Genomic DNA, 11,530 nt, shown 5'->3' with positions numbered 1-11,530 from the left:
TTTGCCAAGCAGAAGTTGCATTGGGTTACAGGAGAGAACTTGTGCAACTGCACTTTGCAAAATAACTAAGATGACCACTCTGCTTAGGTAGATGTAAAATAGTCTTGTAGAGCCTATAGTTCTGGCCTAGACACTACTACATGGTTTCTTCTGTGCTGACTCTCTCTATAAAGTCTGAACTATCACTCTGTTCTAGAGGAATAAGGACCTATGCTCCAGTCCTTTGAGGCTTGAGTATAGTCCACATAGAATAGACAGGCTCCTGTATCTCAAATGCATTAGATACTTAAAAATAGCTGATAATATAACAATTAAAATGCCTGATTGCTAGAAATAAGTCCTAAAAGTCATTATAAACATTTCTGCCTTTAGAAACTTATGCTACTCTTATGATGATCAAATCTGGAAATCATAAAACTGAAATGCAGATACTGATTAATGTAGCAACAATTGGTTTATAAATCTAAGATTCTTTGGAAGGGAATAATATATCTTCATCACTATTCAAGGAGTAAAACATGAAGTCTCAAAATCTTGCCAGCAGTTGGTTGGGTGCTTCAATCTGTTGTCTGAGACGGAAGAAAGGCTGTCGATCTTTTTGGCATAGTTACAGTACAAAACAGTAAATCTGCACTGTTGATTTTGCCAATCTCAAAACAATCCGTATTTTAGTGATTATATGTTGCATTACATCTCTGCAAATTGTCTTCTCATCAGAAATATCTTCTTGTGGATTTGATTCAGAAAATATTTAAAGATCCACAGGTGTGCCTAAGTACTACCTTTTCATGAGTTTAAGAGGAGGTAGTGAAAACTGAAGAATAAATATTTGTTGAATTATTATTAAATACATGTAAAGATATCCAAATCAGGAGTATCTGAGACACCTGTTTCCTCTGCTGGGATCTGAATATAGCATTGTCTTCTAAGGTAAATGGAGCAGTGAGTGTTTCTCTCTATGGTTTTGGGGAGGATTTACAGTAAATGACAGTCAAGCACTAAAGCATCAAGAAAATCAAAGTTATTATTTGTAGTCCTGTCTTGCGAGGTGATGGAGCAGCCCAGAGAGTAGAAAAAGAGGAAAAGAGCCCTATGTAAAGAAAGATGTAGCTGAAAAGATGTAGCTAAGTGTTTTTTGAACTCCACAGAATCTAAGAGGCAAGACTAGTGAATGACCTCTCATGGTTGCAGTGGACTTGGGCATATCTGTCCCTCCAGACATATGCTGCCTAAAATGCTTCTCTGAAATACAAGCCTGCATTGTATATCTGTGATGCTCACACATTTTCATCATTTCTCAGGCAGCAAATTGGCTCTTTTCTCATATAATTAGTGTCTTCTCATATAAGTTAAACAAGCAGATGGTCACACAGTTTGTACACACAGATTTCCAAATGTTCCTAGTGTTTGACTCTTGTTGATGGTTACAATCAACAACACCAAAGAAGATCCTCTCCAAATTTTGATAAAGCAAAATGACCATTAAGTTGGATCAAAGGCAGTTATTCATTTAGGTTTAGTAGAGGGTTCATTATAGTTATTATAGTAATACACCTGATATTACATAAATACAAGCACTGTGTTAATAGCCTAGTTCTGCAGAAATTCATTCAAAGGTGCAGGAAAAAAAATTTCAAGTCAGACATCACACAACGTGACTACCCAAAATGGGCCATGTAATTTGCTGGAGTGATAGAGTAGTGGTGACTATCCTATGGCAGCTGCACTTCAAAAAGTACTTAACCATGTGGGGACATGCTCAGGGATACAAAAAAATCACCCGTGTCTCAGTCAAGCTTGTTATATGGAACAATAGTCATGTTTTGGAAAAACTCTTTCCTAGGTAATTTGGTTATATTGCTTTTTGGAGTTTGAGATTAACTTATTTCTGTTTTCAGGATAGATAACTCTATTGATTTTTCTTGCCTAAGGAATATTGCATATAAAAAGACATTTGATTAGCATGTCAGTAGTTTGTGGGTGAATATATGTTGCAGTCACTAAATTTTGTCAGATTCATAAAACTCTTCATGTGCTAATAAAAAAAGCACTTATGTAGGTTTTTCACTATAACTCCCAAGACTTCTCCCTTGGAATCAGTAAAAAGTCAAAAGGATTTAAGAACATAAGGAATTTCCCTCTTGGTGAGATCAGTGGTCCATCTAGCCTAACACGCCATTTACAGAAGTAGCAATATGAGATGTTATTTATTGAGTTTGGTTTATTTTTTGGTTTTAATATTAATATTAAGCATATTAAATACAATAGTATTTCGTATATGATAAAGGAGTGAGGAAAATCTTTAAAGTGAGAAGGTAGAATTACTTTTGCTTTCCCACTTGCTATTACTTCGCTCAGTAAGTATACAAAATCAGGATTTAAATAAACATGTTTTCCCCGAGTATGTCAAAATGCATGGATATTGACTGCTGGAATTGCAAAGAGGGCTGGAAATGGGCAGCAAAACTGTGGGAGAGAAGGTACAGCTGCATTCACTGAGCATCCTCTACCACTGGCAGGAGATTTTATTTCCCTCAAGGAATATGTCATGAACCTGAAGCATCATTATGAACTCCACACACAATTAGGGTCACAGTGGTCCTGAAAGAAAATAATGAAAGAAAGTCAGCAGGTACAGCAGCGACACTTTCCATCTTCATTCCCAACAAGATTCCTTTATCTTTCCCTTGTTGTTAAGGCACAGCAAAGGCATTACTTATTCTGACCTGTACACCTGTGTGCAGCCAGAGCCTGCTTTGAATGGAAGCCCTGAGCGTACACACAGGTACACTGGAGTGCCATTGCTGCTGCCACTGCTGCTCCCCTTCCCTCTCTGAATTCAAAAAGAAGGGAAAACTCTATTGTCCTTTGTCGAGGACCAAGAATCAGAATGGGAACGATTTCAGAAGTGGAAAAAGATGTACAGAGATTGAAAGGACTTTATGATGCAGACTTTACAGTTATTATGTGTATACACATTGTGTGCTTCCCCAGAATTTGTATCTCCAGGCGTGTTCACTTCCCTGCTTCCCTGCTGGTTAGCTGGAGAAACTGCAGAGGAGACAGCCACCATTCGCCCTTTCCTTCCCCGGTTCCTCCTTCGCTCCTCCCCCTTTTGCCCGTGTCCCTATCCTGGTTTGTTCTCCCGCTAGTCTGTCCCATGCTCCGCTCCATGTTCTGGCCCTTTCCACTCCTGAGCTGATAAAAAATCGCGTGCACGCTTGAATAAAGCATTCTACCTGCACCCTACCTTGTCTCCTGAACCCGTGCTGTGCCACGGCCCCATCCCCCCCTTTTGGACTGTGGCAGTCCTTCTCAATGATGGCTGACATCTTCTTATTCAATGATATTGTCATGTTCTTCATATTACCTTCCACTCCCCACCCCTCCACCAACAAAAAATTTCAAACTGATGAGAAGCCACATTTAAAAAGGGCAAGAACAACAGTGATGGTGTACTAGGAGCTTTTGGGGTTGTTATCCTTTGCTTTGTTTTTTGTTTAGGAGAAAGGGCAAGGAGGAGTAACAAACAGAATAATGATTTTTCCAACAGTAAAGAAAAGGATAAGATTGTAACTCCCTTGTCTTAAATACCAAGAGGGGAACACAAATGAAGGGGCTGCATAAAAGTGATGGTAAAAGTGGGAAGATGGAAGTGATGCAAGAATGGTGTAGTTGTGATTGTATCACAACCAAAGACCCTGAAGAGACACTGTATCTGCTTTAATTTCTTCACTTGTCCAAGGCAATTTCCCTCTATGCTAAGACCTAGTTCTCACACAGACAGGGAGCACTGAGGAAAGGTTTCATTAATACGTGACTCTGTGCTGGAAATGTTGTTTTGCCAAATGCTTCATCTCACTGAGTCATAGCAAGCAAAGTCTTACTGATTATGTTGTCATTTGCTGTAAGAACAGAGCAGCACACACAGCAGCTGGTATCTGGCATAATAACAACAGAGTGAACAGAGGTGCTCCAGCTCCAGCTGCATCACTGCAGCTTTAGGGAGAGCCAAGCAACACTAGCTTCCTAAGTCAGAGGCTGTGAATCTTTACTGTAGTTACATCATACTGGGAACACCCTTGAGACCAAATAATTCAAATCAAAAATCCTCCTCTTGCCTCTGATTATCAGTGACTGAGAAGAAACTATGTCATGTTGTTAGTTTTTACTTACATTTGTGGCCAGTGCCAGGATCTAGTCCCAGGATTTAGTCCCATGCCCTCCCATTGTGCGGTGGATGAGTGTCATCTGTTTTCTCTGCTTCAGATAGTGGAAGAATGAATGGACCTGAATAACAAGATAGTAATTGTACAATTGCGCAATTGAAAGTGATGAATAGAAGTTATATCTTTAGCTGTTTTCCCACTCTACATTACAAAGAACATAATTTCCTGTTTGTTTGTTTTTTTTTTTTTGTAATGACAATTTACTTTGCATATTAATATGTGGTTAGCATAATTATTTTTCAATCAGTCTTCACTCAGATGCATATTCTTATCAATAATGAATGAAATTATAGATTTAAAGAGTCAGAAATATCTAGCAGACTAATACTGAGCACTTGAGGAAAATCTGCAATACTTTTTAGACTTTGACTTTATAATTTTGTTTTGTGGCAATTATTAAGGAGAATTTTTATATTATGTCAGACATTATGCACATCATTGTGTAAATGACTGTCAGTTAAGGCAAAGTTCTTAAGATGAAAAAATTTGTTGTGCTAAGTTCTCCAGCAGATCTGCTGTTCTATTTTATGAGAATCTGTATTTGGGAAAAAAACCCAAACATTGAATCTTATGCTTCAGAATTTAAGGCAAGGTGCAACCGTTTATCAAAAATAAAATGAAATAGAGGATCTTTTGTACAACATTTCCAAATTCTAGAGACTCTTCCTTTTCCTAAATCATTTAGAAATACCTTTTGTTGAGTATGATGTACACATATTTATCGATACTGATGCCAAATAACTCTTTCCAGGCTCTCACAGGCTGAATCTCACCTTGAGTCCCAGCTCCAGTGCAAACTGGACACCATTTTCATGCCTGAGATTCTGCATCTGGGAAACGGGCTGCCTTACTCAAGCCAAGAGAGAGTAATTGCAGATTACTGCAGAAATTGGAGCATTTCAGCTTGAGGGCAAACATGAAGTCAGTGTAATCTCTCCATAAATTCACAACAGTATCTAAACAAATCCAATTCAAGAGCTGTAGTAGAAATATATTCCCAAGGTTGCCATACCATTTTATGAGCTCTCCATCTTTTTCTTTAGGAAGTCAAGGGAACAACGGAGACACATTTGGTTTTTATAATAATCCTATTCCAAAGAATAATTATATGACCCATTTAGAATTAATCTCAGCATAAATACATTTCTTAAATTTTCAAGGAGCCTGCTGAAATCAGGTGATTCAGCATCAGATTCCAAGTTCCCAAAATAATGATGTATGTACATTTAAAAGAGAACAATGTTAGAATACCAAAAGAAAATTATTAATATACATTAGATATATTAAATGGTGACAATCTGAGGGACACATGATTTGCAATTCAGTATTTGTGTTTGAGCAGTGAGAAGCGGGTGTGTGTAGCAGGATGCATTGAACCAACAGATAATTAAAATGTGTTGGGGAAAAATGTTTTTGAAGTAGAGTAGAAATAAATAAAGAATTACTGATGTGGTATTTCTTGGGGAAAAAAAAAAGAAATAGGGGTGGCAAAATGAGGTGAAACCTAATATGTTAGTACTAATCTTTACTGAGCTATGCCTATGAGCAGAAGTTCATGAACTAGGAAAAAACTCAGTATTTCAGTACTGTGAGACAGAACTGCAAGTTCCCTAAGCAGATGGGTCATCAACACAGAGATTAAAGTCTTGGAAAATCTAGCAATTTTCTAAAGAACACCTCAAAGTTTTCAAGAGATGAAAAAAGTCCTGCAGTAATTGATCCAAACAGCTTCGGGGTGCAATAATCTTTAAGTAGTAAAACAGGGACGAGAAATGGTGCAAAGAGGCAACTGAGATAGCGTGTTTGCTCATTATTTTGTTCTAATTGTTATGGTGGGACTGTAAAAAAAGTACATTTCAAAACAATGTTGGACATTAGTACTTAAGGGTTTCACAGTCATGTGCCAGTCTGTTTCACAGGCAGTAGGAGGGAGTATTCAGGAAGGACAACCCCTTATGCCTACTTAATTCTCACACTCCACTCCTGCTGTTTTGCATTACTTTCAATTTATTATACATCATGTTTAAAATTCAGGTTCTGTAGCTGTCTCTGGCAAAGGACTTCATCATGTTCATGTTGAATCTATGATTAATTTACTTAATGTACTTGCTTAATTTTGAATAGTAGAGTCTTGAATAAAGATTGTCTCCTGCATGGACATTTATGCGACTTTAACATTTGATCTCTGCCTACCTTATTTAATAAAAGTCTGCCCTTCAGATGCAATGCTGAGTTGTTATAAAGATAACAGTTGCTGTTAAAATTATATCCAGTGCATTAGCACTGCTATTAGTTAGACACTTTGAAATAAATTAACACTGCCCTGTACCTGAGAAAGAAATTCACTGATTTTTCCAAGGTTAATTTGTGGAATGAATTGAGGAACAGGTGAAGCTCACTGTGACTGTCAGTATTTGGATTCTGTATTTCATATCTGTCTTTGGTTTGACAATGAAGAGCATGTCCACGAATTTGATAGCAGTCTAGTGAGTAAAAGCTAAAATATTTTAGTAAACTGAACTGTAAAACACTCTCTGTAAAATCCTAGGGTTTGAAAAAATCTCTCAAAACATAGAGTTAATCACTTGTCATGCTTTATAGTCTACCATAAAAGTGTTTGCTTCTGTTCTTGGATACAGGGGAATTTTCCACCAGTCTTCCTTAAAAAAAATGCTGTTTTGTTAGGAACAATCAATGAACTCCAAGCTTAAATATTATCATCAATGTATTTTCCTTTGTCCTTGTGCAAATATTGGGTCAAATATTGTTATGGAGTATAACTAGAACTTCTCTTACATTTTGTTTTCTGAGGTACCTGTATGGAGGATTTTTGTCTGATTTTATGTCTATTTTACAATCCAGGACAAATTAGTAATTTCTTTTATCACCCATCTCCTGTGTTCTGTGATCTAATTCCCTTGGGCATCCTAGGAACTTTTTTTGCACCCATTTGAGTTTGACCTTGTTTTCCTCAAACCTCTAACCAAAATGAATTTTCAAGGGGCTTTTTCCTATTTCATATACAAGTTATGAACAAACATTACCATTTTTTGGCTTCAAGTTTTGTAATATATATTCTTGTTATGAGACCCCCATTAAATTGATTTTCCTTTATAGATTTAATTCTGTATGCAATTTCAGTTTTCAAAAGCACAGAGTAATTAATTCCCATGTTCCAGTATGTGATGAGTTTCTTGTGGACTTCAACAGCTATGCAAAATTCCCATTGCAATTATTGATTTTGATGGCAAGAGGACTTACAGAAATTAATAAAATGATCATAAATCAATAAAATGAACAGAAAGAAAATACCAAGCATAAGAAATTTAGATTAAAATCTCAACCTTGAAATTAAACAAAATTGTAGTGCAAGATCAAATAAAGCAGTTAATTTCTTACAATTTCATGAAACTTTTTTTTTTTTGGTGCAAGCTTCATTTAGATTGTAGCCCTCTTGGTTCAGGAGTTAAAAAAAAGATAAAGAAATCTTCAGAGCGGGTTCATTTATTTACAAATAATTTCCTTGGTGTGCGTTTCAAAGGTTCCTGGACATTGATTTAGATGGTAATACTCTATGGATATACATACAAAAAAGATTTGGTATATTAGGTACTTAAACATACAGTTAAACTCTCCCTGAGTGGGTAAAATTGTCCATAAAATTTATCTGCAGTTGAAATATGTTCCAGAATTTTTTCAGTGTTTTTATTTATCTGCAGTTTGTTTAGGTTGTTAGGGGTTTTTTGTTTGGTTTGTTTTGGGTTTTTGTTTGTTTGTTTTGTTTGCTTTGTGTTTTTTTTTGTCTTGTTTTTTTAACTGGAGTAATTAATGACAGTGTTGTTAAATTTTAAGGGAGAGATTCAAACCTAATATTTTCTCTGGACTGCAGTCTTCATAGTCTCACAGAATCTAACTTTTGATATTTGTATAAATGAAAAATTGGCCTTAGATTTGCCTGAGAGCTTTAGTTCATGAAGGACTTCCAAAGATCTCAGTGTAAATCCAGCACTCAAGAATTTCCAAATACCTGATGTATATTTAAAAATCATGAGACACTTTTTCTTTCAGCAGATCTATAGTAGCTCCTTTGCTTATTTTGGATGGAAACTGTCAGACTTTTCCTACTTTAATTCTTCCTCCAACTGCAGAACTTCTATCAAGCTCTGAAATAAAAGATACCTGTTTTTAATTTCAAAGTGTTTGTTATGTCTTTTCGTAAAATGAGAGAAAACTCATTAACTCAGTATTATGGCATACTTTTTTTTTAAATGACTGTTGTTTACTAGAGATATTAGAAAGACGTGTAATTTCTAATAATCAAATATTAGTTTTGAAGACTAAATACATGTTTAGCTTTGTCTTTTGGGAATTTTTTTGAGACCTTAATTTGCACCACTCTAAAGACTGAAAAAACTGTGCCATTCATTACTGATTTTGCATGCAAGGATAGGAGGAAACATGTTGGGTTGTGATGCACCTCTTGAAGAACCAATTTGTCATGTTTCAGAGAAGAGCTTTATCAACACTAAACTATGGACCATTAATAACAAATATTTACAAAATTATGCAATTAAGATTTTTTTTCTCGTTTCTAAATGTCACAGTAATTGCAGGCTTTGGACTATGAAGAGGTGGTTCAAGAAGCATTGAGGACTATAACTAAAATACTTATCCAAAATTATTGTATTCATGCTCTGCTATCATTGGACAGCAATAGGTTTGGGAGTACTTGATGTTGGTTCAGAAAATAAAACCCTTTTCATCACCTGTTATTTTCTGATTCCTTTTTAGAGGGAGAGTCTCTAAACACTGAGTAGTGGTTTGTAGATAATACTATACATAAAATATATAGACATGATATACATAAAGTTCCCCAATTCTAGTAATTCTTTGATAGGTGCTGAATACAAGGAGGTACTACAAGACTACAAGCCTATTGCTTTCTGGGTTTTGATCAAAATATATTTTAATTAGTCCTAAAATATACTTCATCACTAATTCCTTTACAATAATTGAATAATCCATTTTTAAATTTGAGTATTTCCTACTCAAGAAATCAAACCCGCACTTTTTGCCCAGATACTGCAAAGGATTTAGGTAAACTTCTTTCAAAAGATTTCTGGTGTTCATAGCTTCAAAATACCTTTTTTTTTATTAAAGATCCTTCCATGTTTTATTATCAGAGAGCAGTCACATCTGGCGGAAATTAGGCCAGCAGGAATGCAGATGACCTTTTTTTCTGGAATAGACTTCCCATATCTTTTTAGAACATGGTCTGGAGCTGTATTTCTGCAAACTATCACAAGTAAAGTGTCTTATTGGATTATGAGAAGCACATGGCATTGACCTAATGTTCTCATTCTTATTAAGGTATTGAGGGCAACAGTTGCGGGGTTTGGCCAATATTGAGCACTTTCAAAGATCCCTTTGAAATACACAACTAAACTATGTAGGGTTACTCTACATTATTGTATTATTAGATGATTCTATTTTTTTTTATACAATAGTTATTTAGTAAATAGTAGCCTCAGATATGTGAATTTAAAATGCTCCTGTATCGCTTACTTCGCTGACATCATCTTATAGCAAAAGACCCCCTGTATTTAATAACACCTGTTCAAAAAGGTGACACTATTAATTAACACCATGGAGAAGAACATGATGGTAAGTGTGTCTGTCAAATACCGTGGTCAGAAAGCAGCTCAGATTCCACTAACTGAAGAAAATCATAGTGTTGCTTCATCACAGTTATGGACTATGCCCAAGAATATAATTAATAAGATTAATTAGCAAAAAAAGTTTTAATAATAGAATTATCTGTACTCCCGTGGAAGAATTCCCTAATTAAGAAAGCAGCAGTTAGGAACCATGCAGAGCATAGAGTTTTCTTACTTTTATTTTTTAAAGATAAACAGGATTAATTATACCATAATTGTAACCTAATTGATAATTTCATTTTTCCAAGGACATTTTTAATTATATTACTTCATTTATTCATGCAAATAAAGAGACAATACTTTTAAGATTTACCTCAAATAATTTATATACATATATATTTCTAAAGAAGCCACCAAGGAAGGTAACAAATTTGTAGTCACAGAGATAGAAAGAGTCAAATCAGGTGATTTACCAAGCATAAAAAAAGAGTTGGTAGAATTCATAATAAAAATGGCCCCTTTTTTACAGAGCTACTTCAGCATTTTTGTCTTATAAATAAATGATTACCAAAGTTTAGCACACATGTCTCAAAAGTTCAGAGAAACTAGAATGACAGCACTAGTTGTGCAATCCTAATTTCTTCTAGAGAATGGTTGATATTCTTTTGGAAAAGTAACTTTATGTCAAAAATTCTGGTGCTGAGCAGTTTTGTGTAGGAGGTTTTTTTTGATGGTGTGAAAACACATTTGAAACAGAAGTCTGTTATTTCCTCCCAGTATGACACAAAGGTAAATCAAATCCAAATGACTACACAACAGCTCAGACTCACGAGCAGCAGATGGCAGTAGTTTATTTATTGTTTTTATGCTGTGTTGCAGTGAATCTATGCTTCTGTCTGTCATTTCCAGAAATTGGAGAGAATATGTGCATATTAATTAATGAGTATTCTTAGTCCTTTTTCATTGTTTACCTCTACAATATGCACTCCAACTCCTATTCCTGCCACAGGAATTTCTCAGTCTGAAAATACAGGGAAGATGGTAACTAATAATGTTGTACATTGTTAGAGCCAACATGATGATCTTTATTTGTTCCTACTTTTTTAAGACAGTTACCTCTACTTGTTTTTTCCTGTTTGGAAGTTAGAGGAGCAATATAGGAAATGTCCTTACTTTAGAACCCCAGCTTGTTATGTAGAGCATCCGATGGATCAGGGCCATTGTTAGCAGCACTTACAGCATAATCATAGTATCCCAGAATGTTTTGGGACCCTAAAGACAATCCAGGTCCACTCCCTGCAAGGGACAGGACACCTTCCGCTATCTCAGGTTGCTCCAGCCCCGTCCAATCTGGCCCTGGACGCTTCCAGGAATGGGGCAGCCGCACCTTCTCTGGGCAACCTGTGCCAGGGCCTCATAGCCAAGAATTTCTTCCTGATATACCATCTAAACCTACTCTCTGTCAGTTTGAAGCCATTCCCCCTTGTCCTGTCACTCCAGGCCTTTGTAGATAGACTCCCTCCATCTTCCTTGCAGCCCCTTCAGGTCCTGGAAGGCCACAATTAGGTCACCCCAATGCTTCCTTCTCCAGGCTGAACAATCCCAACTCTCCCAGCCTTTCCTCACAGCAGAACTGCTCTATCC

General features: G+C 36.1%; 1 long non-coding RNA gene across 1 annotated transcript; it reads right to left on the bottom strand.

The window, feature by feature from the left end:
* Nucleotides 1-2,283: 2,283 nt before the first annotated feature.
* LOC127463927 (uncharacterized) lies at nucleotides 2,284-8,342 on the bottom strand. Its single transcript, XR_007901090.1, has 3 exons — nucleotides 8,257-8,342; nucleotides 4,177-4,263; nucleotides 2,284-2,601 (listed from the first exon to the last, which is right to left on the bottom strand). It is a non-coding gene; the product is annotated as an uncharacterized LOC127463927 (long non-coding RNA).
* Between the last annotated feature and the right edge of the window lie 3,188 nt (nucleotides 8,343-11,530).

This window comes from Manacus candei, unplaced genomic scaffold, assembly GCF_025592945.1.
Source record: "Manacus candei isolate 608988 ecotype Guabito, Panama unplaced genomic scaffold, ASM2559294v1 h1tg000181l, whole genome shotgun sequence".
Lineage (NCBI taxonomy): Eukaryota > Metazoa > Chordata > Aves > Passeriformes > Pipridae > Manacus > Manacus candei.
The sequence above is the reverse complement of the archived record's forward strand: the minus strand, read 5'-3'. Positions and strand labels throughout refer to the sequence as shown.